This window comes from Rhinoraja longicauda, unplaced genomic scaffold, assembly GCF_053455715.1.
Source record: "Rhinoraja longicauda isolate Sanriku21f unplaced genomic scaffold, sRhiLon1.1 Scf000368, whole genome shotgun sequence".
Taxonomy (NCBI): Eukaryota; Metazoa; Chordata; class Chondrichthyes; order Rajiformes; family Arhynchobatidae; genus Rhinoraja; species Rhinoraja longicauda.
This window is the reverse complement of record NW_027601586.1, coordinates 69843-97429: the sequence shown is the minus strand read 5'-3', so window position 1 is coordinate 97429 and position 27587 is coordinate 69843. Positions and strand designations below refer to the sequence as shown.

The following is a 27587-nucleotide window of genomic DNA, read 5'->3' as shown; positions in this document are numbered from 1 at the left end:
CTATACTCAACTCCCCTCTTAACTAACACCAGGATAACGCAGTACAAAACCCGGCTTGGATTCTGGACCGGATGCACAACAGTAAAACCAGACATGGATCTACACGGACCACCCCCTGAGTGAAAAGGTTATCCCTGAGTTCCCTTTTAAATTTCTTCCCTCTCACGTTAAGCCTGTGCCCTCTAGTATTAGAATCCTCTACCCTGGGGAAGAGACTGTGAGTGTTCACTTTATCCATGTCCCTCATGATCTTGTACACCTCAATGTCACCCCTCAGCCTCCCCTGCTCCAAAGAACAAAGTGCCAGCCTATGCAACCTCTCCCTGCAGCTCAAGCCCACAAACCCAGGGAACAGCACTTTGATGGTGTCACTCGTTCACCAATTCCTCCAGCACTTTGTGCACCACTCCAGATTTTGAGGGGACATAGGCGGGGAGGTCTAGAGATGTCCTCTCGAGTGAGAGAGTGAGTGGAGGGGACAGATGACAGGTGGACATTTAAAGCAGCTGTGTACTGGCTGGGTCACCTCTTCCCCATTGCGGACATTGGACTTTGTCCCTGGACTGTTACGCTCCGGAGCTGAGAACTCATCCTGCACTCCACATTCTAACACAAGCCTGCAAGCCCAGGTAACGTTACACATACTTTACACATTCAGCCTGGAAACAGGCCCTTCGGCCCACTGAGCCCATGATGACCAGCAATCACTCAATACACTAGCACTATCCTACACACCAGGGACAATTTTGTAACTTGACATCAGGGTCTCTGGCGCTGTAAGGCAGCAGCTCTACCACCACGTTACTGTGCCGACATTGTGGTGAATCTCTCCTGCACCCTTTCCAACCTAATGCCTGTACAGGGGCGACCAGAACTGCACGCTGCACCCCAAACACAGAGCTGCTGATGGGCCACCCCTGTGATCAATGCACACAGTGCCAGGGTGTATGTTTGAGCCCAGCCTTGTACTCCCACCTTCTCCCCGCCGCCCCTACCTGTGTTTGCTCCTGTGACGATGGCCGTTTTGCCACTCAGATCCACGGGACAATCTGCTGGCCGCCAACGCCCTCTCCTCTGGGACCTGAGCACCAGGAAGAGGAGCAGGCAGACGAGGGGCCAGAGGGGGTGGGAGGCGAGGGAGAGGAGTGGGGAGAGCAGCTGAGACAGCTCCATGGTTCCAGTGTGGGACGAGATCAGACTCTGACTGTCAGCAGCCAGAGTTGGCTATAATCCAGGATGAGTTGACTCTTAAAGGGACAGCATCAGAGGCTCCCAAACCAAGGGGTTCCTGCTCTCAAATCCCCCCCGAGGGCCTGAGCTCCAGGGAGAGGGTGGGCATGCTGCAATGCTATTCTCTAGACTTTACAGATAAAACCTTGGAGCGCAGGAGGATGAGGGTTGATCTTGTGATCTTGCAGAGGTGCAAAAAATCATGAGAGGAATAGATGGCCTTTTACCCAGAGTAGGGGAATCAAGAATCAAAGGACATAGGTTTCAGAGGGGATAGATTTGATGGAAACTGAGAGGTAGCTTTTGCGCACAGAGGGTGGTGGGTGTATGGAACGAGTTGCCAGAGGTAGTTGAGGCAGGGACTATAACAACATTTAAATGACACTAAGACGGGTATGTGGGTGTGGGATGTTTACAGGGCAATGGTCCAAACACAGACAAATGGAAGACGCAAGGATGGGCCATGTGGGTCAGCATGGAAGAGCTGGGTGGAAGGGCCTGGTTCTGTGCAGTGTCATTCTGACCATATTCTGCATTCTGGTATTTCTCCATTTGCACAACCTGCTTATGACCTAATTATATTTGTGGAGAACATGTCTTAACTGGACAGCACACAAGCAAATCCTTTTGCTGTTATCTTGATACATGTGACAAAAATAAACCAATACCAATACTCTTTCGTACTTAATTAGCCAGCAGCATTCTCTCTCTCTCCCCCCGCTCCTGTTCTCTCTCCATCTCCCCTCTCTCTCCCTTTATCTCCCACTCCCCTTTCTCTCCCTCCATCTCTCTCCCACTCCCCTCTCTTCCTCCTCTCACTCCCTCCATCTCACTCTCGCTCTCTCACCTGGTTCATCAGTTGTGGTGAATTCATTTTCTGTTCTCTCTCTGATGTAAGTGCAAAGCTGCCAAGCTTCACAAAGAACCCAAATTCACAAAACATTCCCACATTCTAAGTCGGATCTGATTCAAATATGGAGACAGAAGGAACTGCAGATGCTGGAAACATGAGCAAATCACAATGTGCTGGAGGAACTCTGTGCGTCCTCAGTGGAGAGTCATAGTCTTACAGCATGAAAACAGGCCCAACTCGCCCACACCGGCCAACATGCCCCATCTACTCGAGTCCCACCTGCCCACACCGGCCAACATGTCCCAGCTATAGTCCCACCTGCCCACACTGACCAACACGCCCCATCTACACTAGTCCCACCCACCCACACCGACCAACATGTCTCATCTACACTAGTCCCACCCACCCAAACCAACATGCCCTATCTACACTTGTCCCACCTGCCCACACCGACCAACATGCCCCATCTACACTAGTCCCACCTGCCCACACCGACCAACATGCCCCATCTACACTAGTCCCACCTGCCCACACCGACCAACATGCCCCATCTACACTAGTCCCACCTGCCCGCGTTTGGCCCACGTCGCTCAGCAGAGAACTCCAGCTTGCACTCCATATTGTAACGCAAGCCTGCAAGCCCAGGTGACTACACACACTTTAGACATTCAGAAACAGGCACTTCGGCCCACCGAGTCCGTGCTGGCCAGCGATCATCCCGTAAACTAGCACTATCCTACACACTAGGGACAATACTGCAGTTTTACCGAAGCTAATTAACCTACAAACATGCATATCATTGGAGTGTGGGAGGAAACCCACATGATCACAGGTAATATGTGCAAACTCTGTACAGACAGCATCCGTGGTCAGGATTGCAGCGGGGTCTCTGGCGCTGTATGGCAGCAGCTCTACTGCTGCGTTACTGTGCCGACCCTAATCACATCGTGGTGAATCTCTCCTGCACCCTTTCCAACTTACTGCCAGCCTCCCTGCACAGGGGCAACCAGAGCTGCACGCTGCACCACTAACGCTGTCGTGCCAACGTCCTACAGAGCTGCTGATGGGCCACCTCTGTGATCAATGCACACAGTACCAGGGTGTGTGTTTGAGCCCAGCCTTGTACCCCCACCTTCTCCTCGCTCCCCCTACCTGCGTTGGCTCCTGTGACGATGGCTGACTTGCCGCTCAGATCCACGGGACAATCTGCTCTCCGCCAACGCCCTCTCCTCTGGGACCTGAGCACCAGGAAGAGGAGAAGGCAGACGAGGGGCCAGAGGGGGTGGGAGGCGAGGGAGAGGAGGGAGGAGAGCAGCTGAGACAGCTCCATGGTCCCAGTGTGAGATGAGATCAGACTCTGACTGTCAGCACTGGGAGAAATGTCCACAACACTCTGGTCTCACTGGTAACCAGCATTGCTAGCATACCTCTGATGCAACCCTTCATTGGCTAAAACTGAGATAAGCTATCAATTGTTAAAGGGACATTGTGACGGAGATGATGCAAACCCAGGTAGAATCACAGTCACAGCAGAGAAACAGGCCCTTCAGCCCAACTCCTTAGACATGCCCCATCAGAACTACCCCAGCTGCCTGCGTTTGGCCCATCTCCCTCTAAACCTTTCCTGGGAATGCCGTATGTGTCATTCTAGTACCTGCCTCAATGACCTCCTCTGGAAGCTTGTTCCGTACACCCACTGTGTGTGTAATGGCAGTTTCTATACCTTCTCAAAGTCCAACTTCGATAGCCATTACTGCTCATGGATGTGGTGGACACCACACTCTGAGATAACAAAAATGAATCTTCCAAACGCTGTTTCTTGATTAATTGATCTTTATTAAAGTAGCACAAATCGAGAGTAATTCATAACTTTTCGTTCTTATTAACTGTTTCTTCTTGAGATCGTGTAGTCATCATCGTGTGGTCGTGGTCGTGATTGTGATAGTCTTTTAATGATAGCGGAGTCAGGGGGTATGGGGAGAGGCAGGAACGGGTACTGATTGTGGATGATCAGCCATGATCACATTGAATGGCGGTGCTGGCTTGAAGGTCCGAATGGCCTCCTTCTGCACCTATTGTCTATTGTGGTAAAAAACTGTATTCTCTTCATCTTCCGTGACTAAACTGACGAAGCTCTATGCTAGCCTCCTCAGATGTAGACATTCCCCATTACGCATCAAATCACACCCACAAACATGCCAAAAAAGACAGAAAGTAGAAATATTAAACATAGCCATAATATAATGACAGTAACTAATTTAAGCGTAAATGGCTCCTACACATCGGCTCCTAATTGTTCTACGTATATAACGAAGCAATTACCAACAGATATTAAAAGCAGCTATAAAAGCTTAACATATATCAAAAACAACAGAGTTTTGAATCTGTGGAATTTTCTGCCACAGAGGGAAGTGGAGGCCAAATCACTGGATGAATTTAAGAGAGAGTTAGATAGAACTCTGGGGGCTAGTGGAATCAAGGGATATGGGGAGAAGTTGGGCTCAGGTTACTGATTGTGGATGATCAGCCATGATCACAATGATTGGCGGTGCTGGCTCAAAGGGCCGAATGGCCTCCTCCTGCACTTATTTTCTATGTTTCTATACTTCTATGTAAAAGTAATATGCATTATATGTTGGCATTCAAACTTCTTCCATCTGCTCCTTCACCTTCTAGAAGCAGACATATCTTGGTTATCGTTCTTACCAAGATGTTGTCCTTAGTCTGAAGTCGTACAGTACGCACAAAACCTTTAAGGTCTGGCATGAGCTCCAGTATCCTGCCCATCAACCAAGAACCTGGTGGTGCAGTAGAATCAACCACCAAAACAATATCACCTGGAATAAAAGTTCTTCTTACTCTCAACCATCGTTGACATTCTTGAATTAGAGGCAAATATTCTTGTGTCCACCATTTCCAAAAAACGTCTGCCATATATTGTACCTGTCTCCATCTGTGTCTAATATACCAATTGTGATGTTTGATGGACTGTGTGAGGTGGGAGGACCCGTTGCTCCTCCTGTGCAGCAGGTGGCGCTGCACAGGACAAAGGGAGATGTTTTGTACATAGTTATCTTGGCTGTACACAGTGTGGAGTGTGCAGTCAAACTGTGTGGTTGCAGCCATTTTAGTTGTCTTGCTGCCAGCATTGAGTTACTGTAATAAAGACTTCTGTTGTACCTTGAAGACGCTCAAGTTTCATACAGACATAGAACAAGAACACGAAAGTGGTGGCAGGAGTGAGGATTGTGTACAAAGACCCAGAAAAGAGCCTATTTTTTGATTTAAAAAAAAACATGTCTCGGCAATTCGATCGTTTCGATCCCGAGTGTGAAAGGTAGTCGTCGTATTTAATGCACGCTGAGTTTTATTTTGAAAGTATGGCAATTATATCTGACCTGAGAAAGAAGGCTCTCTTGTGTTCTGTTTCCAGAAACGTTTGAACTACTTCAAAATTTACTTACAGAAGAAGTAACTGAAGTTTCATATGCTGAACTCACAACGGCTTTGCAGCTGTATTACGAAGAAAGTCGAAATTTCCTCGCAGCTCGCCTCGATTTCTACCGGACGGTGCAACAGGAAGGGCAATCTATCACCGAATTTCTTGCCGAACTTCGCACCAAGGCAAAGGCATGTGATTTTAAAGCTCAATGCTGCGAAAAGTGCCAAGACAATGCGTTGCGGGATAGACTGGTAATGGGCTGCAGGCACGCATTCATCCAGCAGGCGATTCTCAGGGAATCGGACGCCTTATTGAAGAATGTGCTGCAGTGTGCTAAGATGGCCGAGGTGCTAAGTAAAGAACTGCACAAAATGGCCGGCGATACAACTTCGAAGCTCCCTCAAGAGGTGCATACAGGTCGTCAGACTTCTCTGCAACGCGTGCATACAGTTTGTCAGACTTGTCCGCAACGCCAGAAACCATTTGATCGACCCAGAGCAAATCCGGAGAAGAAGGGACAGTTTCAGAAGAGCCGCCCCCCTGTGGAGGAAGGATCGAATCCCTGCTACCGGTGCGGCTCGACTGCTCATCATCACCGTGAGTGCCCGTATATCCAGTCCGTTTGTTACGCCTGTAACCGAAAAGGTCATCTCCAGGCAGTGTGTCAATCCGTAGGAAAGGGGAGAAAGGGCAAGAAAGCACAAAACACAGTCGACCAAATCGCGGAGACCATTTCTATTGAAGTGTTCGGTGTGTCCACAATCACCAACAAGCCGAGGATTTCGCTGCAGGTCTCGAACGTTGATCTACAGTTCCAGGTGGACACTGGTGCAGCTGTGTCGCTAGTGGGTCAGGACATCTGGGAGAGGATCGGATCGCTCTTTAAAAGAGTCCCAATCCTCTGGCTTCCCACTCTTCTTTGCTTTGTTGTACTTCTGCTCTTTTATTTTTATGCTGTCCTTGACTTCCCTTGTCAGCCACGGGTGCCTCTTACTCCCCTTGGAATCTTTCCTCCTCTTTGGGATAAATTGATCCTGCAACTTCTGCATTATTCCCTGGAATACCAGCCATTGCTGTTCCACCGTTTTCCCTGCGAGGGCCTCCTTCCAGTCAATTCTGGTCAGCTCCTGCCTCTGTAATCCCCTTTGCTATACTGTAATACTGACACTTCCGATTTTCCCTTCTCCCTCTCAATTTGTAGAGTAAAACTTATCATATTGTGATCACTGCCTCCTAATGGCTCTTTTACCTCGAGTCCCCACATCAGATCAGATTCATTACATAACACTAAATCCAGAATTGCCTTCTCCCTAGTAGACTCCAGTACAAGCTGTTCTAAGAATCCATCTCGGAGACACTCCACAAACTCTCTTTCCTGGGGTCCATTACCAACCTGATTTTCCCAGTCTACCTGCATGTTGAAATCTCCCATAACCACCGTAGCATTACATCTCTCTATTCCTGCCCTCTCCAGCACAAGGTACAGGTAGCAGTCCAGAGACAACTACCTTCGACGTCCTACTTCTCAGACTTCTTCCTAATTCTCTAAACTCACTTCGCAGTATCTCCTTCCTCTTCCTCCCTACGTCATTCGTGCCCACATGCACAACTACTTCCGGTTGATCGCCTTCCCTCGCTAGGATGTTCTGAAGCCGCCCCGTGATGTCTTGAACCCTGGCACCAGAGAGGCAACAGACCATCCTTGAGTCCCGCCTGCCGCCACAGAATCTACTGTCTGTACCTCGGACAATGGAGTCTCCCACTACTATGGCTCTTCCTGACTTCGGTCTCCCCGGTCGAGTTTCCTTGCCTGGGTTAGATCTGCCAACACGTCCGCCGCTTGGACTGGAAGCGTCTTCTGCCCCAACAGTTCCCAAGAGGGTGTACCTGTTTGCAATAGGCACAGCCCCCGGGGTCTCCTGTAGTCTACGTTCACTCCCCCCTGAAACAGTCTCCCACCTTCACTCGACCTGGACCCTTGGCGTGACAGCCTCACAGTAGATCCTGTCCAGGAAACTCTCGCATTCCCGGATGGCCCTGAGGTCATCCAGCTGCCTTTCCAACTCCACCACACGTCCATTCAGGAGCTACACCTGGACACAGTTCTTGCAGGTGTAGCTCCCAGAGCTCCAGCGGTGTCCCTACCTTCCCACATCCTGCAGGAAACACACTGCACCAACTTGTCCGCCTTTACTTCAGTGAAGTCAAAAACAATTCAGGCGCAAAAACAAGCGTAGCCTCCTCACCTCAGCCACCTCAGCCACCTCAGCCACCTCAGCCACCTCAGCCTCCTCAGCCTCCTCAGCCTCCTCAGCCTCCTCGCCTCAGCCTCCTCGCACTTTTCTCACAGGGCACTTCCCTCAACTAGGCTGCACCTCTTGTGCAAGTCTTGCTTATATCAGTCACTAAATTACTTAATTGGCCAATTTACCAAACCTCTACTTTAATTAATCAACCAATCCAGGTACTCATTTCTATACTGCCTTCCTGACAAGCTTGGAGTTATGCGCTTTTCTGACTGACTACAAACGGCCTCTTGGCGCTCTTTTTAAACTGCCTTTACACACAGCAATTAACACTTACTTTGCTCTCAGCCAACGGTCTTCCTTGCTCTGTTCCCGACCTTTTCTGACTGGCCTTCTCCCCATCACCTCTGACACTCGTACTAAACAATAATCTATCCATCTCTACCGTAAAAATATCCACTGACTTGGCCTCCATAGCCTTCTGTGACAAAGAATTTCACCACCCTCTGACTAAAGAAATTCCTTCTATCTCCTTCCTAAAATAATGTCCTTTAATTCTGAGGCTATGACCTCTAGTCCTAGACCTTTCCACTAGTGGAAACATTCTCTCCACATCCACTCGATCCAGGCCTTTCACTATTCTGGATGTTTCAATAAGGTCCCCTCTCATTTTCTAAACTCCAGTGAGTACAGGCCCAGTGTCGTCAAACACTATCATATGTTCATCCTCTCATTCCTGGGATCATTCTTGTAAACCTCCTCTGGACCCTCTCCAGAGCCAGCACAACCTTCGTCAGATATGGTGTCCAAAATTGCTCATAATATTCCAAATGCTGCCTGACCAGAGCCTTATACAGCCTCAGCATCACATCCCTGTTTTTGTATTTTACCCGTCTCGAAATAAATTCTAATATTGCGTTTGCTTTCTTTAGACAATAGACAATAGGTGCAGGAGTAGGCCAATCAGCCCTTCGAGCCAGCACCGCCATTCAATGCGATCATGGCTGATCACTCTCAATCAGTACCCCGTTCCTCCCTTCTCCCCATACCCCCTCACTCCGCTATCCTTAAGAGCTCAATCCAGCTCTCTCTTGAAAGCATCCAACGAACTGGCCTCCACTGCCTTCTGAGGCAGAGAATTCCACACCTTCACCACTCTCTGACTGAAAAAGTTCTTCCGATTTGATTTGCAGATTAACTTTTGGGGAATCCTGCACCAGCTCCCAAGTCCCTTTGCACCTCCGATTTCTGGATTCGCTCCCCATTTTGAAAATAGTCTACGCCTTTATTCCTTCTACCAAAATGCATATCTCCACACTTTTCTGCACTATATTCCATCTGCCACTTCTCTGCCCACTCTCCCAACCTGTCCAAGTCCTTCTGCAGAGTCCCTGCTTTCTCTACACTACCTGCCCCTCCTATTTTCGTATCATCCACAAAATTGGCCACAAAGCCTTCAATCCCCTCGTCTAAATCATTTATATACAACGTGAAGAGTAGCGGCCCCATCACCGACCCCTGCGGAACTCCACTAGTCACTGGCAGCCAACCAGATAAAGCCCACTTTATTGCCACTCTCGATTTATTCACAAAATGCTGGAGTAACTCAGCAGGTCAGGCAGCATCTCGGGAGAGAAGGAATGGGTGACGTTTCGGGTCGAGACCCTTCTCCACTCTCATCTTCCTTAGCAGCTTATATAAGACGTTGGTGAGGCCACATTTAGCGTATTGTGTTCAGTTCTGGTCACGTTATAGGAAAGATGTCAAGCTGGAAAATGTACAGAGCATTTATGAGGATGATGCCAGGACTCGAGGGTCTGAGCTAAAGGGAGAGGTTGAGTAGGCTGGGACTCTTCCTTGGAGCACAGGAATTTGGGATGATCTTATAGAGGTGTATAAAATCATGAAAGGGTTAGATCGAGTAGATGCACACTCTTGTCCAGAATAGGTGAATCGAGGACTAGAGGACATAGGTTTAAGGTGAAGTGGAAAAGATTTAACGGGAATCTGAGGAGTCAATTTGTGGCCATGTTGGGCCGAATGGTCAGTTTCCCTGCTGTGACACTCTGGGACACGAGCGCCAGATTTACAGGAGTAGGTTGGACAGGCTAGGACTTTATTCCTTGGGTTGCAGGAGGCTGAGGTCGTACAGAGTCACACAGCATGGAAACTCATTCATCTGTTTATAATCAGTGATCCCCCCCCTTTTTACAGGCAGCTCCCTCCTAATGCCGGGACCCTCTTTGTACAGGCAGCTCCCCCCTAATGCTGGGACCCTCTGTTACAGGCAGTCCCTCCCTAATGCTGGGACCCTCTGTTACGGGCAGCTCCCCCCTAATGCTGGGACCCTCTGTTACAGTCAGCTCCCCCCTAATGCTGGGACCCTCTTTGTTACAGGCAATACCCCCTAATGCTGGGACCCTCTGTTACAGGCAGCTCCCCCCTAATGCTGGGACCCTCTGTTACAGGCAGTCCCTCCCTAATGCTGGGACCCTCTTTGTTACAGGCAATACCCCCTCCAATGCCGGGTCCTGCTCTGTTCTCGGCGGCGGGTCTTTGACTGACCTCCGGCATTCACCGACTGCCGGGGCTGACGCGGCCCATCCTCGACCGACCGACCGCAGGCACTCAAGCAGGCGACGGCTCTCCGACACCCCTCCACTCTCACAGATATCCTTCCTCGCTCGGCCGCCGGGCTCGTCCTTGTTCGCGGTGTCCACCGGCCGAGTCCTGTCTTGATCGGCTCCACGCCAGTGGCCGGGTCGGCTCCAGCACGGCTGTGCAGTGCTCACTGGGAGCTCCCTCATAACCTCTCCCCATCGCTCACACACCCAAGTCCTGACAACATCCTCGTAATTGGATCGTCATATTATAGACGTGTCAAAATCATGAGGGGAATAGATAGGGTGAATGTAGTCTTTTACCCAGCGGAGGGGAATCAAGATCTACAGGATATCAGTTCATGGTTAGAGGGGCAAGGTTTAATAGGATATTGTGGGGCTACCTTGTCACTCAGAAGGTGGTGGATATATAGAAGGAGATCAAACTTCTTTAACCTTTCATAGAACAGTACAGATTATTCCATAGAACAATCTGATTCCTTTTGTGATACAAGTATCTTATTCTAGGAATTAACTTTGTAATTTGATTTAAACCACTTCCAAAACTCCAATCTCCTTTCTTAAACAAGGTGACCATAACCGTTCTATACAATTGTAACCACATTTCTAGATACTTTTGCAATAATCTCATATACGAAGGTGGAGATAATTCACAATGCTAACCAGCATTGCAGATGTGTGAAGGAAGGAACTGCAGATGTTGGTTTGTATCAAAGATAGACACATAATGCTGGAATAACTCTTTGGGTCAGGCAGCATCTCTGGAGAAAAGGAATAGGTGACATTTCGGGTCAGAATCCTTCTCCAGACTACAAGATAGAGAAGGCCAGAACTAAACAGGGCCGCAACAGATGAGCTCAGGGAGGGTGGAGTCCATAATGGCCCATTGCTGGCTGGAGAAGACGGACTAACGACAGGGTTACATGGAAGCAAACAGTGGAACTGGTAGGATGACCAGGGTGGGGGAGAGGGTGTACGGGGGGGGAGGGGGAGTACGGGAGGGGAGGGGAAGTACGGCGGGGATGGAGGGGGAGGGGGTGTACGGGGGGGGAGGGGGTGTACGGGGGGGGAGGGGGTGTACGGGGGGAAGGGGAAGTACGGCGGGGAGGGGGAGTACGGGGGGGGGAGGGGAAGTACGGGGGGGAGGGGGAGTACGGGGGGGGGAGGGGAAGTACGGCGGCGGGGGGGGGGAAGTAAGACAGGGGGGGAGGAGTGCGGGGGGGGGTGGAAATAATGCAGGAGTTACTTGAAAACGGAGAGATGAATATTCATACAGCTGGGTGGCAAGCTGCCAATATGAGGTGCTATCCCCCTAGGTTTGCGTGTGGCCTCACTGTGACAGTGGAGAGGCCCAGGACACAAATGGGTCAGAGTGGGAATGGGAATTAAAATGTTTGGCAACCGGGAGAGCGCATCGGCCAAGTTAGACCAAGCAGAAGCGGCATGTTGTACGACTCTAATCAAGCTAATTATGAACGTGTGAATTAATACCAAGCAATATTTATTATTTTACAGTTTGTATGAAATACAATACATTTCTTAGCTGCGGCCAAATTAAATAAGCGGCGGGCCGGGGCGTTCCCGGCAAGCAGGCCCGGCTCTCCCACCACCGTCTCCGGTGGCACCGGGAACCCGCCCGGGTCTGACGGTCGGTGGAACCTCACACCAAGGCTCGGTAGACGGAGTAACCGGGAGAGAGCTGGAGATTGAGGGCTGGTAGGAGGGTGAACCGGGGTAATGCCTCCAGCGCCATCAAGGTCAGTTGCAGGACGTGTCCCCGGGCCATCTGGATGGCGAGGAGAGGGGAGGAGAGGAGAGAGCGGGGGAGGGGGGGAAGGGGAGTAGTGGGTGGAGAGGGGTAGGGTGGAGGGGTGGGGAGGGGGAGGAGAGGAGAGGGGGAGGGAAGAGAGGGGAGGGACGTTGGTTTGGGGGAACTGCTCCAGTACAAGGAGGTCGCAAGATGACCACATGTGTAACAGAAACAAAATGAATTTCATTACGCAGTTGTATAGGTGACAAATAAAGCACTATTGAACTATTTAAAATATCATTTATTTCCCAGCTCCATTGAATGAAACCGCGCAACGCTCTTTAAACTGTAAACAGAAGGCAAGTGTGAACATTGCATCTTGATCAATGAACCTACTGGTGTCGGGCTCTCTGCTGCTGGAGACGTCCATCCCATGGCTGACAAACACAACGCGCTGCCTCCTGTTCCGTGAGTGAGATCAGGGGGAGGTTGGGGGGTGAGGGGAAGGCGAGGGTGAGGGTGGGAAGGTGAGGGGAGAGTGAGGGTGAGGGAAGGGTGAGGGTGAGGGGAGCAAGTCCATGAACTCACTGAGGGTCTGAGACCCGTCAGTTACCCTTGCGTGGTTTAGCACGTCAGCTGAAGCAGTTTTCCAGGGTGTGGTCACTGCTGCATGCTAACAGCTTCTTGGAGCCACAGGTGTGAGCTGGGTGCCAGATGGGGGCCAAAGGTGGACAAACTACCCTCAAAGCACCACGACATGACCCCCATCAGAGTTGCTACCCCTCCCTGAGCACTCCCACAGAGAGAGTAATCTCCGCATTACTCCCAATGCCACATGCTGGTGAAGGTAGCAAGGGGAAGTTAGGACAAGTGAATGCATGGCTGAGGAGATGGTGCAGCTAGAGCTTCTCAGGTGGTTTTTACTGGAATTTAGAAAGATGAGAGGGGATCTCATGGACAGACAGCACGACCCCTACCGAGGCGACCAACCCGCGGCCGAGCTGCACCGGGCACTGAAACGTCCCGCGGCCGAGCCATACCGGGCGCTCGGGTGTTAGGTCCCGCGGCCGAGCCGCACCGGGCGCTGCTAAGGCCCGCGGCCGAGCCATACCGGGCGATGGAAGGCCCCGCGGCCGAGCCGCGCCGGGCGATGGAAGGCCCCGCGGCTGAGCCGTGCCGGGCGATGTTAGGTCCCGCGGCCGAGCCGCGCCGGCGATGCCAAGTCCAGCGGCTGAGCCGCGCCGTGCGACGGAAGGCCCCGCGGCCGAGCCGCGCCGTGCGACGGAAGGCCCCGCGGCCGAGCCGCACCGAGCGCTGAACCGTCTCGCTGCCGAGCCGCACCGAGTGCTGAACCGTCCCACGGCCGAGCCGCGCTGGGCGATGGAAGGCCCCGCGGCCGTACCGGGCGATGGAAGGCCCCGCGGCCGAGCCGCACCGGGCACTGCCAAGTCCCACGGCCGAGCTGCGCCGGCGATGTTAAGTCCAGCGACCGAACATCCCAACACCAACACACAAACAAAAAAGACAAACAGACTGCCAGTGATCCCCAGCCGTTAGGCGCAGCCACACGTGACCCACACAAGAGTTTAGTGTGCATAATTAGAGCACATTATTGGAGAAACATAGAAAATAGGTGCAAGAGGAGGCCATTCGGGCCTTCGAGCCGGCACCGCCATTCATTGTGATCATGGCTGATCATCCACAATCAGTAACCTGTGCCTGCCTTCTCCCCATACCCCTTGATTCCACTAGCCCCTAGAGCTCTATCTAATTCTCTCTTAAATCCATCCAGTGATTTGGCCTCCACTGCCCTCTGTGGCAGAGAATTCCACAAATTCACAATTCTCTGGTGAAAAGGTTCCTTCTCACCACAGTTTTAAATGGCCTCCCCTTTATTCTAAGACTGTGGTCCCTGGTTCTGGACTCCCCCAACTTTGGGAACATTTTTCCTGCATCTAGCTTGTCCAGTCCTTTTATAATTTTATATGTCTCTATAAGATCCCCCCTCATCCTTCTAAACTCCAGTGAATACAAGCCCAGTCTTTCCAATCTTTCCTCATATGACAGTCCCGCCATCCCAGGGATCAATCTCATGAACCTACACTGCACTGCCTCAATTACAAGGATGTCCTTCCTCAAATTAGGAGACCAAAACTGTACACAATACTCCAGATGTGGTCTTACCAGGCCCTGCAAAAGGGTGCAGCCCTGTTCGGGTGCAGCCCAGTGAGGGAAGTGCCCAGTGGATTTCCTCCACCCAATCCGCCAGCACAGACCTTGCATGCTGGGCTGAGCAAGTCCATGAACTCACTGAGGGTCTGAGACCCGTCAGTTACCCTCGCGTGGTTTAGCACGTCAGCTGAAGCAGTTTTCCAGGGTGTGGTCACTGCTGCATGCTAACAGCTTCTTGGTGCCACAGGTGTGAGCTGGGTGCCAGATGGGGGCCAAAGGTGGACAAACTACCCTCAAAGCACCACGACATGACCCCCATCAGAGTTGCTACCCCTCCCTGAGCACTCCCATAGAGAGAGTAATCTCCGCATTACTCCCAATGCCACATGCTGGTGAAGGTAGCAAGGGGAAGTTAGGACAAGTGAATGCATGGCTGAGGAGATGGTGCAGCTAGAGCTTCTCAGGTGGTTTTTACTGGAATTTAGAAAGATGAGAGGGGATCTCATGGACAGACAGCACGACCCCTACCGAGGCGACCAACCCGCGGCCGAGCTGCACCGGGCACTGAAACGTCCCGCGGCCGAGCCATACCGGGCGATGGAAGGCCCCGTGGCCGAGCCGCGCCGGGCGATGGAAGGCCCCGCGCCTGAGCCGTGCCGGGCGATGTTAGGTCCCGCGGCCGAGCCGCACCGGGCGCTGCTAAGGCCCGCGGCCGAGCCGCGCCGGCGATGCCAAGTCCAGCGGCTGAGCCGCGCCGTGCGACGGAAGGCCCCGCGACCGAGCCGCACCGAGCGCTGAACCATCCCACGGCCGAGCCGCACCGAGTGCTGAACCGTCTCGCTGCCGAGCCGCACCGAGTGCTGAACCATCCCACGGCCGAGCCGCGCCAGGCGATGGAAGGCCCCGCGGCCGTACCGGGCGATGGAAGGCCCCGCGGCCGAGCCGCACCGGGCACTGCCAAGTCCCGCGGCCGAGCTGCGCCGGCGATGTTAAGTCCAGCGACCGAACCGCGCCGGGCGATGGAAGGCCCCGCGGGCGATGGAAGGCCCTCGTGCTGATGAGGACAGGAACAGAGAGATAGAGGGTATGAATTTATGGCTGAGGGGCTGGTGCAGAGAGCAGGGATTTAGATTTCTGGACCACTGGGATCTCTTCTGGGCTAGGGGTGACTTGTACAAAAGGGACGGGTTACATCTTAACAGCAGGGGGACAAACATTCTGGCAGGCAGGTTTGCTAGTGCGACACCTGTGGCTTTAAACTAAGTAGTGGGGGGGAGGGGTTAACAAATTGTGAATATGAAGATGAGGTAAAAGGGAATACAGGAGATATTGCAAAAGACTCTCGGAAGAATGGGAACAGAAGTTCTAGAGGGGAAAAGAAATTAAGGGCAGGGCCATTTGTGACCGATGTGAGAGGGGAGGTAAATACAGAAGTTAAAGTGTTGTACTTAAATGCGCGTAGTATAAAAAATAAAGTGGATGAGCTTGAGGCTCAGTTAGTCATGGGCCAGTATGGTGTTGTAGGGATCACTGAGACATGGCTACAAGAGGACCAGGGCTGGGAACTGAATATTCAGGGGTACACAACGTATAGAAAAGACAGACAGGTGGGCAGAGGGGGTGGGGTTGCTCTGATGGTAAGGAATGATATTCATTCCCTTGCAAGGGGTGACATAGAATCAGGAGATGTTGAATCAGTATGGATAGAAATGAGGAATTGTAAGGGTAAAAAGACCCTAATGGGAGTTATCTATAGGCCCCCAAACAGTAGCCTCGACATAGGGTGCAAGTTGAATCAGGAGATAAAATTGGCGTGTCAAAAATGTAATGCTACGGTGGTTATGGGAGATTTCAACATGCAGGTAGACTGGGAAAATCAGGTTGGAAATGGACCCCAGGGAAGAGAGTTTGTAGAGTGCCTTCGAGATGGATTCTTAGAACAGCTTGTACTGGAGCCTACCAGGGAGAAGGCAATTCTGGATTTAGTGTTGTGTAATGATCCTGATCTGATAAGGGGACTAGAGGTAAAGGAGCCATTAGGAGGCAGTGATCACAACATGATAAGTTTTACTCTGCAAATGGAAAGGCAGAAGGGAAAATCAGAAGTGTCGGTATTACAGTATAGCAAAGGGGATTACAGAGGCATGAGGCAGGAGCTGGCCAAAATTGACTGGAAGGAGGCCCTAGCAAGGAAGACGGTAGAACAGCAATGGCAGGTATTCCTGGGAATAATGCAGAGGTTGCAGGATCAATTTATTCCAAAGAGGTGGAAAGACTCTAAGGGGAGTAAGAGACACCTGTGGCTGACAAGGGAAGTCAGGGACAGCATAAAAATTAAGGAGAGGAAGTATAACATAGCAAAGAAGAGTGGGAAGACAGAGGATTGGGACTCTTTTAAAGAGCAACAAAAGTTAACTAAAAAGGCAATACGTGGAGAAAAGATGAGGTACGAGGGTAAACTAGCCAATAATATAAAGGAGGATAGCAAAAGTTTTTTTAGGTACGTGAAGAGGAAAAAAATAGTCAAGGCAAATGTGGGTCCCTTGAAGACAGAAGCAGGGGAATTTATTGTGGGGAACAAAGAAATGGCAGACGAGTTAAACCGTTACTTTGGATCTGTCTTCACTGAGGAAGATACACACAATCTCCCAAAAGTTCTAGGGGCCGGAGAACCTAGGGTGATGGAGCAAACTGAAGGAAATCCACATTAGGCAGGAAATGGTTTTGGTAGACTGATGGGACTGAAGGCTGATAAATCCCCAGGGCCTGATGGTCTGCATCCCAGGGTACTTAAGGAGTTCGCTCTATAAATAGTGGAAGCATTGGAGATCATTTTTCAATGTTCTATAGATTCAGGATCAGTTCCTGTGGATTGGAGGATAGCAAATGTTATCCCACTTTTTAAGAAAGGAGGGAGAGAGAAAACGGGTAATTATAGACCAGTTAGTCTGACATCAGTGGTGGGGAAGATGCTGGAGTCAATTATAAAAGACGAAATTGCTGAGCATTTGGATAGCAGTAACAGGATCATTCCGAGTCAGCATGGATTTACGAAGGGGAAATCATGCTTGACAAATCTACTGGAATTTTTTGAGGATGTAACTAGGAAAATTGACAGGGGTGAGTCAGTGGATGTGGTGTACCTCGACTTTCAGAAAGCCTTCGACAAGGTCCCACATAGGAGATTAGTGGGCAAAATTAGGGCACATGGTATTGGGGGTAGGGTACTGACATGGATAGAAAATTGGTTGACAGACAGAAAGCAAAGAGTGGGGATAAATGGGTCCCTTTCGGAATGGCAGGCAGTGACCAATGGGGTACCGCAAGGTTCGGTGCTGGGACCCCAGCTATTTACGATATACATTAATGACTGAGACGAAGGGATTAAAAGTACCATTAGCAAATTTTCAGATGATACTAAGCTGGGGGGTAGTGTGAATTGTGAGGAAGATGCAATAAGGCTGCAGGGTGACTTGGACAGGTTGTGTGAGTGGGCGGATACATGGCAGATGCAGTTTAATGTAGATAAGTGTGAGGTTATTCTTTGGAAGTAAGAATAGAAAGGCAGATTATTATCTGAATGGTGTCAAGTTAGGAGGAGGGGGAGTTCAACGAGATCTGGGTGTCCTAGTGCATCAGTCAATGAAAGGAAGCATGCAGGTACAGCAGGCAGTGAAGAAAGCCAATGGAATGTTGGCCTTCATAACAAGAGGAGTTGAGTATAGGAGCAAAGAGGTCCTTCTACAGTTGTACCGGGCCCTGGTGAGACCGCACCTGGAGTACTGTGTGCAGTTTTGGTCTCCAAATTTGAGGAAGGATATTCTTGCTATGGAGGGCGTGCAGCGTAGGTTCACTAGGTTAATTCCCGGAATGGCGGGACTGTCGTATGTTGAAAGGCTGGAGCGATTGGGCTTGTATACACTGGAATTTAGAAGGATGAGGGGGGAATCTTATTGAAACATATAAGATAATTAGGGGATTGGACACATTAGAGGCAGGAAACATGTTCCCAATGTTGGGGGAGTCCAGAACAAGGGGCCACAGTTTAAGAATAAGGGGTAGGCCATTTATATAACCATATAACACCATATAACAACTACAGCTACAGAATTTGTCCCTCAATTCTGAAGCTATGTCCCCTTGTTGGAATCTTCCCCACTCTCAAAGGGAAAAGCCTACCCACGTCAACTCTGTCCGTCCCTCTCAAAATTTTTAAAACCTCTATCAAGTCCCCCCTCAACCTTCTACGCTCCAAAGAATAAAGACCCAACCTGTTCAACCTTTCTCTGTAGCCTAAGTGCTGAAACCCAGGCAACATTCTAGTAAATCTCCTCTGTACCCTCTCCATTTTGTCGACATCCTTCCTATAATTTGGCGATCAGAACTGCACACCATACTCCAGATTCAGCCTCACCAATGCCCTGTACAATTTTAACATTACATCCCAACTTCTACACTCGATGCTCTGATTTATAAAGGCAAGCATACCAAACGCCTTCTTCACCACCCTATCCACATGAGATTCCACCTTCAGGGAACAATGCACAGTTATTCCCAGATCCCTCTGTTCCACTGCATTCCTCAATTCCCTACCATTTACCCTGTACGTCCTATTTTGATTTGTCCTACCAAAATGCAGCACCTCACACTTATCAGCATTAAACTCCATCTGCCATCTTTCAGCCCACCCTTCCAAAAGGCCCAAGTCTCTCTGTAGACTTTGAAAATCTACCTCACTATCAACTACACCACCTATCTTAGTATCATCTGCATATTTATTAATCCAATTTGCCACACCATCATCCAGATCATTAATGTAAATGACAAACAACAGTGGACGCAACACAGATCCTTGGGGTACTCCACTAGACACTGGCCTCCAACCTGACATACAATTGTCAACCGTTACCCTCTGGTATCTCCCATTCAGCCATTGTTGAATCCATCTTGCAACCTCACTATTAATACCCAACGATTTAACCTTCTTAATCAACCTTCCATGTGGAACCTTGTCAAATGCCTTACTGAAGTCCATATAGACAACATCCACAGCCTTGCCCTTATCAATTTCCCTGGTGACCTCTTCAAAAAATTCAAGAAGATTAGTCAAACATGACCTTCCAGGCACAAATCCATGTTGACTGTTTCTAATCAGGCCTTGTTTATCCAAATAATTATATATATTGTCCCTAAGTATCTTTTCCATTAATTTTCCCACCACAGACGTCAAACTAATAGGTCTATAATTGCTAGGTTTACTTTTAGAACCTTTTTTAAACAAAGGCACAACATGCGCAATGCGCCAATCTTCCGGCACCATCCCAGTTTCTAATGATGTTTGAAATATTTCCGTCATAGCCCCTGCTATTTCTGCACTAACTTCCCTCAATGTCCTAGGGAATATCCTATCAGGACCTGGAGACTTAACCACTTTTATATTTTTCAAAAGTGTCCGTACCTCCTCTTCTTTAATCCTCCTAATTTCCATCACTACTGTACTTGTTTCGCTTACCTCACATAATTCAATATCCTTCTCCTCGGTAAATACCGAAGAAAAGAAATTGTTTAATATCTCCCCCATTTCTTCCGGCTCATCACATAGCTGTCCACTCTGACTCTCTAATGGACCAATTTTATCCCTCACTATCCTTTTGCTATTGACATATCTGTAGAACCCCTTGGGGTTTACTTTTACATTACTTGCCAAAGCAGCCTCATATCTTTTTTTCGCTTTTCTAATTTCCTTCTTAAGATTCCTTTTACATTCTTTATATTCCTCAAGAACCTCATTTACTCCCTGCCGCTTATATTTATTGTATATCTCCCTCTTTTTCCGAACCAAGTGTCCAATTTCCCTGGAAAACCACGGCTCTTTCAAATTATTATTCTTTCCTTTCCACCGAACAGGGACATAAAGACTCTGTACTTTCAAAATTTCACCTTTAAATATCCTCCATTTCTCTATTATATCCTTTTCATAAAACAAAAATTTCCATTTCACTCCTTTAAAATCCTTTCTCATCTCCTCAAAATTAGCCTTTCTCCAATCCAAAATCTCAACCCTTGGTCCAGATTTGACCTTCTCCATAATGACATTGAAACTAATGGCATTGTGATCACTAGACCCAAAGTGCTCCTCAACACATACCTCTGTCACCTGACCCATCTCATTTCCTAACAGGAGGTCCAACACTGCCCCTTCTCTGGTAGGCACCTCTACGTATTGCTGCAAAAAACTATCCTGCACACATTTTACAAACTCCAAACCATCCAGCCCTTTAACAGAATGTGATTCCCAGTCTATATACGGAAAATTGAAATCACCCACAATCACTACTCTGTGCTTACTACTAATATCTGCTATCTCCTTACATATTTGCTCTTCCAATTCTCGTTCCCTATTTGGCGGTCTATAATACACCCCTATAAGTGTTGCTAAACCTTTCTCATTTCTGAGTTCCACCCAAACAGCCTCCCTAATCGAGCCTTCTAGTCTGTCCTGCCAAAGCACTGCTGTGATATCCTCCCTGACAAGCAATGCAACACCCCCACCTCTTGCCCCTCCGATTCTATCACATCTGAAACAATGAAATCCTGGAATATTTAATTGCCAATCGCAACCCTCCTGCAACCATGTTTCACTGATCGCCACAACATCATACTTCTAGATGAGAAATTGTAAGGGTAAAAAGACCCTAATGGGAGTTATCTATAGGCCCCCAAACAGTAGCCTCGACTTAGGGTGCAAGTTAAATCAGGAGATAAAATTGGCGTGTCAAAAATGTAATGCTACGGTGGTTATGGGAGATTTCAACATGCAGGTAGACTGGGAAAATCAGGTTGGAAATGGACCCCAGGAAAGAGAGTTTGTAGAGTGCCTTCGAGATGGATTCTTAGAACAGCTTGTACTGGAGCCTACCAGGGAGAAGGCAATTCTGGATTTAGTGTTGTGTAATGATCCTGATCTGATAAGGGGACTAGAGGTAAAAGAGCCATTAGGAGGCAGTGATCACAACATGATAAGTTTTACTCTGCAAATGGAAAGGCAGAAGGGAAAATCGGAAGTGTCGGTATTACAGTATAGCAAAGGGGATTACAGAGGCATGAGGCGGGAGCTGGCCAAAATTGATTGGAAGGAGGCCCTAGCAGGGAAGACGGTAGAACAGCAATGGCAGGTATTCCTGGGAATAATGCAGAGGTTGCAGGATCAATTTATTCCAAAGAGGTGGAAAGACTCTAAGGGGAGTAAGAGACACCTGTGGCTGACAAGGGAAGTCAGGGACAGCATAAAAATTAAGGAGAGGAAGTATAACATAGCAAAGAAGAGTGGGAAGACAGAGGATTGGGACTCTTTTAAAGAGCAACAAAAGTTAACTAAAAAGGCAATACGAGGAGAAAAGATGAGGTACGAGGGTAAACTAGCCAATAATATAAAGGAGGATAGCAAAAGTTTTTTTAGGTACGTGAAGAGGAAAAAAATAGTCAAGGCAAATGTGGGTCCCTTGAAGACAGAAGCAGGGGAATTTATTATGGGGAACAAAGAAATGGCAGACGAGTTAAACCGTTACTTTGGATCTGTCTTCACTGAGGAAGATACACACAATCTCCCAAATGTTCTAGGGGCTGGAGAACCTAGGGTGATGGAGGAACTGAAGGAAATCCACATTAGGCAGGAAATGGTTTTGGGTAGACTGATGGGACTGAAGGCTGATAAATCCCCAGGGCCTGATGGTCTGCATCCCAGAGTACTTAAGGAGGTGGCTCTAGAAATAGTGGAAGCATTGGAGATCATTTTTCAATGTTCTATAGATTCAGGATCAGTTCCTGTGGATTGGAGGATAGCAAATGTTATCCCACTTTTTAAGAAAGGAGGGAGAGAGAAAACGGGTAATTATAGACCAGTTAGTCTGACATCAGTGGTGGGGAAAATGCTGGAGTCAATTATAAAAGACGAAATTGCTGAGCATTTGGATAGCAGTAACGGGATCGTTCCGAGTCAGCATGGATTTACGAAGGGGAAATCATGCTTGACAAATCTACTGGAATTTTTTGAGGATGTAACTAGGAAAATTGACAAGGGAGAGTCAGTGGATGTGGTGTACCTCGACTTTCAGAAAGCCTTCGACAAGGTCCCACATAGGAGATTAGTGGGCAAAATTAGGGCACATGGTATTGGGGGTAGGGTACTGACATGGATAGAAAATTGGTTAACAGACAGAAAGCAAAGAGTGGGGATAAATGGGTCCCTTTCGGAATGGCAGGTAGTGACCAGTGGGGTACCACAAGGTTCGGTGCTTGGACCCCAGCTATTTACGATATACATTAATGACTTAGACGGAGGGATTAAAAGTACCATTAGCAAATTTGCAGATGATACTAAGTTGGGGGGTAGTGTGAATTGTGAGGAAGATGCAATAAGGCTGCAGGGTGACCTGGACAGGTTGTGTGAGTGGGCGGATACATGGCAGATGCAGTTTAATGTAGATAAGTGTGAGGTTATTCACTTTGGAAGTAAGAATAGAAAGGCAGATTATTATCTGAATGGTGTCAAGTTAGGAGGAGGGGGAGTTCAACGAGATCTGGGTGTCCTAGTGCATCAGTCAATGAAAGGAAGCATGCAGGTTCAGCAGGCAGTGAAGAAAGCCAATGGAATGTTGGCCTTCGTAACAAGAGGAGTTGAGTATAGGAGCAAAGAGGTCCTTCTACAGTTGTACCGGGCCCTGGTGAGACCGCACCTGGAGTACTGTGTGCAGTTTTGGTCTCCAAATTTGAGGAAGGATATTCTTGCTATGGAGGGCGTGCAGCGTAGGTTCACTAGATTAATTCCCGGAATGGCGGGACTGTCGTATGTTGAAAGGCTGGAGCGATTGGGCTTGTATACACTGGAATTTAGAAGGATGAGGGGGGATCTTATTGAAACATATAAGATAATTAGGGGATTGGACACATTAGAGGCAGATAACATGTTCCCAATGTTGGGGGAGTCCAGAACAAGGGGCCACAGTTTGAGAATAAGGGGTAGGCCATTTAGAACGGAGATGAGGAAGAACTTTTTCAGTCAGAGGGTGGTGAAGGTGTGGAATTCTCTGCCTCAGAAGGCAGTGGAGGCCAGTTCGTTGGATGCTTTCAAGAGAGAGCTGGATAGAGCTCTTAAGGATAGCGGAGTGAGGGGGTATGGGGAGAAGGCAGGAACGGGGTACTGATTGATAGTGATCAGCCATGATCGCATTGAATGGCGGTGCTGGCTCGAAGGGCTGAATGGCCTACTCCTGCACCTATTGTCTATTGTCTATTGTCTATAGATGTCAATCCAGGCTCTAAGCTCATCCACCTTTCTTACAATGCTCCTAGCATTAAAATATACACATTTAAGGGACCCATCATTTCTTATTCTCAGTTTATTTCTTTTCCCTTCTTTCTCTCCTACATATTGGGTCTGAGTGTTTCCCTTTTCTGCCTCCTGCCTCACACACTGCCTGTTAGCTATCTGTGTTTGAGTCCCTCCCCCCAACCGTACTAGTTTAAAGTCTCCGCAATTATTTTAGCAAATCTCCCCGCCAGGATATTGGTTCCCCTCAGGTTCAGATGCAACCCGTCCTTTTTGTACAGGTCATACTTCCCCAGAAGAGGTCTCAATGATCCAGAAACTTGAAACCCTGCTCCCTGCACCAGTTCCTCAGCCACGTATTTATCCTCCACCTCACTCCATTCCTATTCTCACTATCGCGTGGCACAGGCAGTAAGCCTGAGATTATTGCTTTGGAAGTCCTTTTTTTTAACTCTCTTCCTAGCCCCCTAAATTCTCCTTTCAGGACCTCTTCCCTTATCCTACCTATATTGTTGGTACCTATATGTACCACGACCTCTGGCTCCTCTCCCTCCCCTTTCAGGATATCCTGGACACGCTCAGACACATCCCGGACACCGGCACCAGGGAGGCAAACCACCATCCGGGTCTCCCGACTGCGTCCACAGAAATGCCTATCTGACCCCCTCAATATAGAGTCCCCTATTACTATCGCTCTCTTCCTTTCCCTACCCTTCTGAGCAACAGGGCCGGACTCCTTGCCAGAGGCCCGGGCACCGTCGCTGCCCCCAGGTAGGCTGTCCCACCCAACAGTACTTAAACAGGAGTACTTATTTCCAAGGGGTACAGCCACCGGGGTACTCCCTAGTCCCTGCCTCTGCTCCTTGCCCCCCCTAACAGTGACCCACTTGTCTACCTCCCGTGGTCTAGGAGTGACCACCTCTCTGTAACTCCTATCTATAACCTCCTCACTCTCCCTGATCAGACGGAGGTCATCAATCTGCCGCTCCAGGTTCCTAATACGGTCCCTTAGGAGCCCCATCTCGTCGCACCTGGCGCAGATGTGGATGTCTGGAAGACTATCAGACTCCCAGATTCCCCACATCCGACACCCAGAACAATAAACTGCCCTGGCACTCATACTCCCCAAACAAAGCCCCGTGCTCGGTTACTAAACCTACTGCCCGGCCGCTGCTCCAACTGCTCCAACCGCCCATCCAAAAGAACTGAGTAATCTCCTGGGAGAGGCGAAAAACCGGATAAAAAACCCAGACCAATTTGGGGAAAAAAAATCCGGCAAATTCCTCTCCGACCCCAAGCTAGGCGATCGAAATTTGTCCGGGAGATCACACAGGTCTTACTCCTTACTATCCCCACACAATCCCCACACAATACTTCCCAAGCAACACTGCTTGCTGCTACTTGCTGCTGATTGCTGCTACTTGCTGCTGGCTACTTGCTGCTGTTTGTTGCTACTTGCTGCTGATTGCTGCTGATTGCGAACGGAGATGAGGAAGAACATTTTCAGTCAGAGAGTGGTGAAGGTGTGGAATTCTCTGCCTCAGAAGGCAGTGGAGGCCAGTTCGTTGGATGCTTTCAAGAGAGAGCTGGATAGAGCTCTTAAGGATAGCGGAGTGAGGGGGTATGGGGAGAAGGCAGGAACGGGGTACTGATTGAGAGTGATCAGCCATGATCGCATTGAATGGCGGTGCTGGCTCGAAGGGCTGAATGGCCTACTCCTGCACCTATTGTCTATTGTCTATTGTCTAAACAACTGTAGAAGAACCTCTTTACTCCTATACTGAAATCCTCTCGTTATGAAGGCCAACATACCATTAGCTTTCTTCAATGCCTGCTGTACCTGCACGCCAACTTTCAATGACTGGTGTACAAGGACACCCAGATCTCGCTGCACTTCCCCCTTACCTAACCTGACACCATTGAGATAATAATCTGCCTCCTTGTTTTTGCTGCCAAAGTGGATAACCTCACATTTATCTATATTATACTGCATCTGCCACGCATCTGCCCACTCACTCAACCTGTCCAGGTCACTCTGCAACCTCCTAACATCCTCTTCACAGTTCACACTGCCACCCAGCTTTGCGTCATCTGCAAACTTGCTAGTGTTGCTTCTAATTCCTTGATCCAAATCATTAATGTGTATGGTGAGTAGTTACGGCCCTAACACCGAGCCTAGCGGCACTCCACTCGCCACTGCCTGCCATTCTGAAAAGGACCCGTTTACTCCTACTCTTTGCTTCTTGTCTGCCAACCAATTCTTTATCCATGTTAACACTCTACCCCCAATACCATGTGCTCTAACTTTGCTCACCAATCTCACGTGTGGGACCTTGTCAAAGATTTTCTGAAAGTCTGGATACACTACATCCATGGCTCCCCTTCATCCATTTTACTTGTCACATCCTCAAAAAATCCAGAAGATTAGTCAAGCATGATTTCCCTTTCATAAATCTATACTGACTTGGACTTATCCTTTTACTGCTATCCAAATGCACCGTTATTACCTCTTTAATAATTGACTCCAGCATCTTTCCCACCACCCAAGTCAGACTAACTGGTCTGTAATTCCCCGTTTTCTCTCTCACTCTTTTCTTGGATAACATTAGCTATCCTCTAATCCATGGGAACTGATCCTGAATCTATTGAACATTGGAAAATGATCACCAATGCATCCACTATTTCTAGAGCCACCTCCCTGAGTACCCTGGGATGCAGACCATCAGGCCCAGGGGATTTATTAACCTTCAGTCCCATCAGTCTACCCAATACTATTTCTCACCTAATTCTAATTTCTTTCAGTTCCTCTACCCCCTAGATCCTCTGTCTTCTAGTACATCTGGGAGATTGTTTGTGTCTTCCTTTGTGAAGACAGATCCAAAGTACTTGTTCAACTCTTCTGCCATTTCCTTGTTATCTACAATAATTTCACCCGTGTCTGCCTTCTAGCAACCCACATTTGTCTTTGCTAATCTTTGTCTCTTAACAAATCTGAAGAAGCTTTACTGTCCTTCTTTATATTCTTGGCCAGCTTCCCCTCGTACTTCATCTTTTCAGCCCGTATTGCCCGTTTTGTTACCTTCTGTTGTCCTTTGAAAGTTTCCCAATTCTCTGTCTTCCTGCTGCTCTTTGCTGTGTTATACATCTTTTCTTTTAGTTTTATTCCATCCCTAACTTCCCTTGTCAGCCATGGTTGTCTCCTACTCCCCTTAGAATCTTTCTTCTGCTTTGGAATGAAATGATCCTGCGTCTTCCGGATTATGCCTAGAAATTCCTGCCATTGCTGTTCCACCGTCATTCCTGCTAGGATCCCTTTCCAGTCAACCTTGGCCAGCTCCTCTCTCATGCCTTCATAGTCCACTTTGTTCAACTGCATCTGTAGGAGCCATTTACGCTTAAATTAATTACTCTCATTGTATTATGGCTATGTTTAATATTTCTAGTTTCTGTCTGTTTTGCATGTTTGTGTGTGTGATTTGATACGTAATGGGGAGTGTCATTTTAGTCTCGGAGGATGGAGAGAATACAGTTTTTTACCACACTCACGCCAGCCACAACAACGACCACGACCACACGGTGACGACTACACGATCTCGACTGTATTGTTTGAAGAAGAAACAGTTGATAAGAACGAAAAGTTATGAATTACTCTTTTGCTTTGTGCTACTTTAATAACGATCAATTAATCAAGAAACAGTGTTTGGAAGATTCGTTTTTGTCATCTCAGAGTGCTGTGTGTGTAAGCTATACCTCCATTCCATCGTCGAGCAGTAATGTCTATCGAAGTTGGACTTTGAGAAGGTATAGAAACTGCCATTACATCTAAGTAAAAAACTGTTTTCCGAATGGAATCCAAGTGAAAAATCTATTCTAACAGAAGAATCTAAAAAGACTGTTCTACAGGTAAAATCAAACACAACAGTGGAACTGAAGAGGAAGCTGAAT

The 27587-nt window shown here is 48.6% G+C and overlaps 1 long non-coding RNA gene across 1 annotated transcript; it reads left to right on the top strand.

The window, feature by feature from the left end:
* The first annotated feature begins 507 nt into the window (after positions 1-507).
* Positions 508-27587, top strand: LOC144590868 (uncharacterized). Its single transcript, XR_013546600.1, has 3 exons — positions 508-629; positions 12455-12610; positions 27148-27587. It is a non-coding gene; the product is annotated as an uncharacterized LOC144590868 (long non-coding RNA).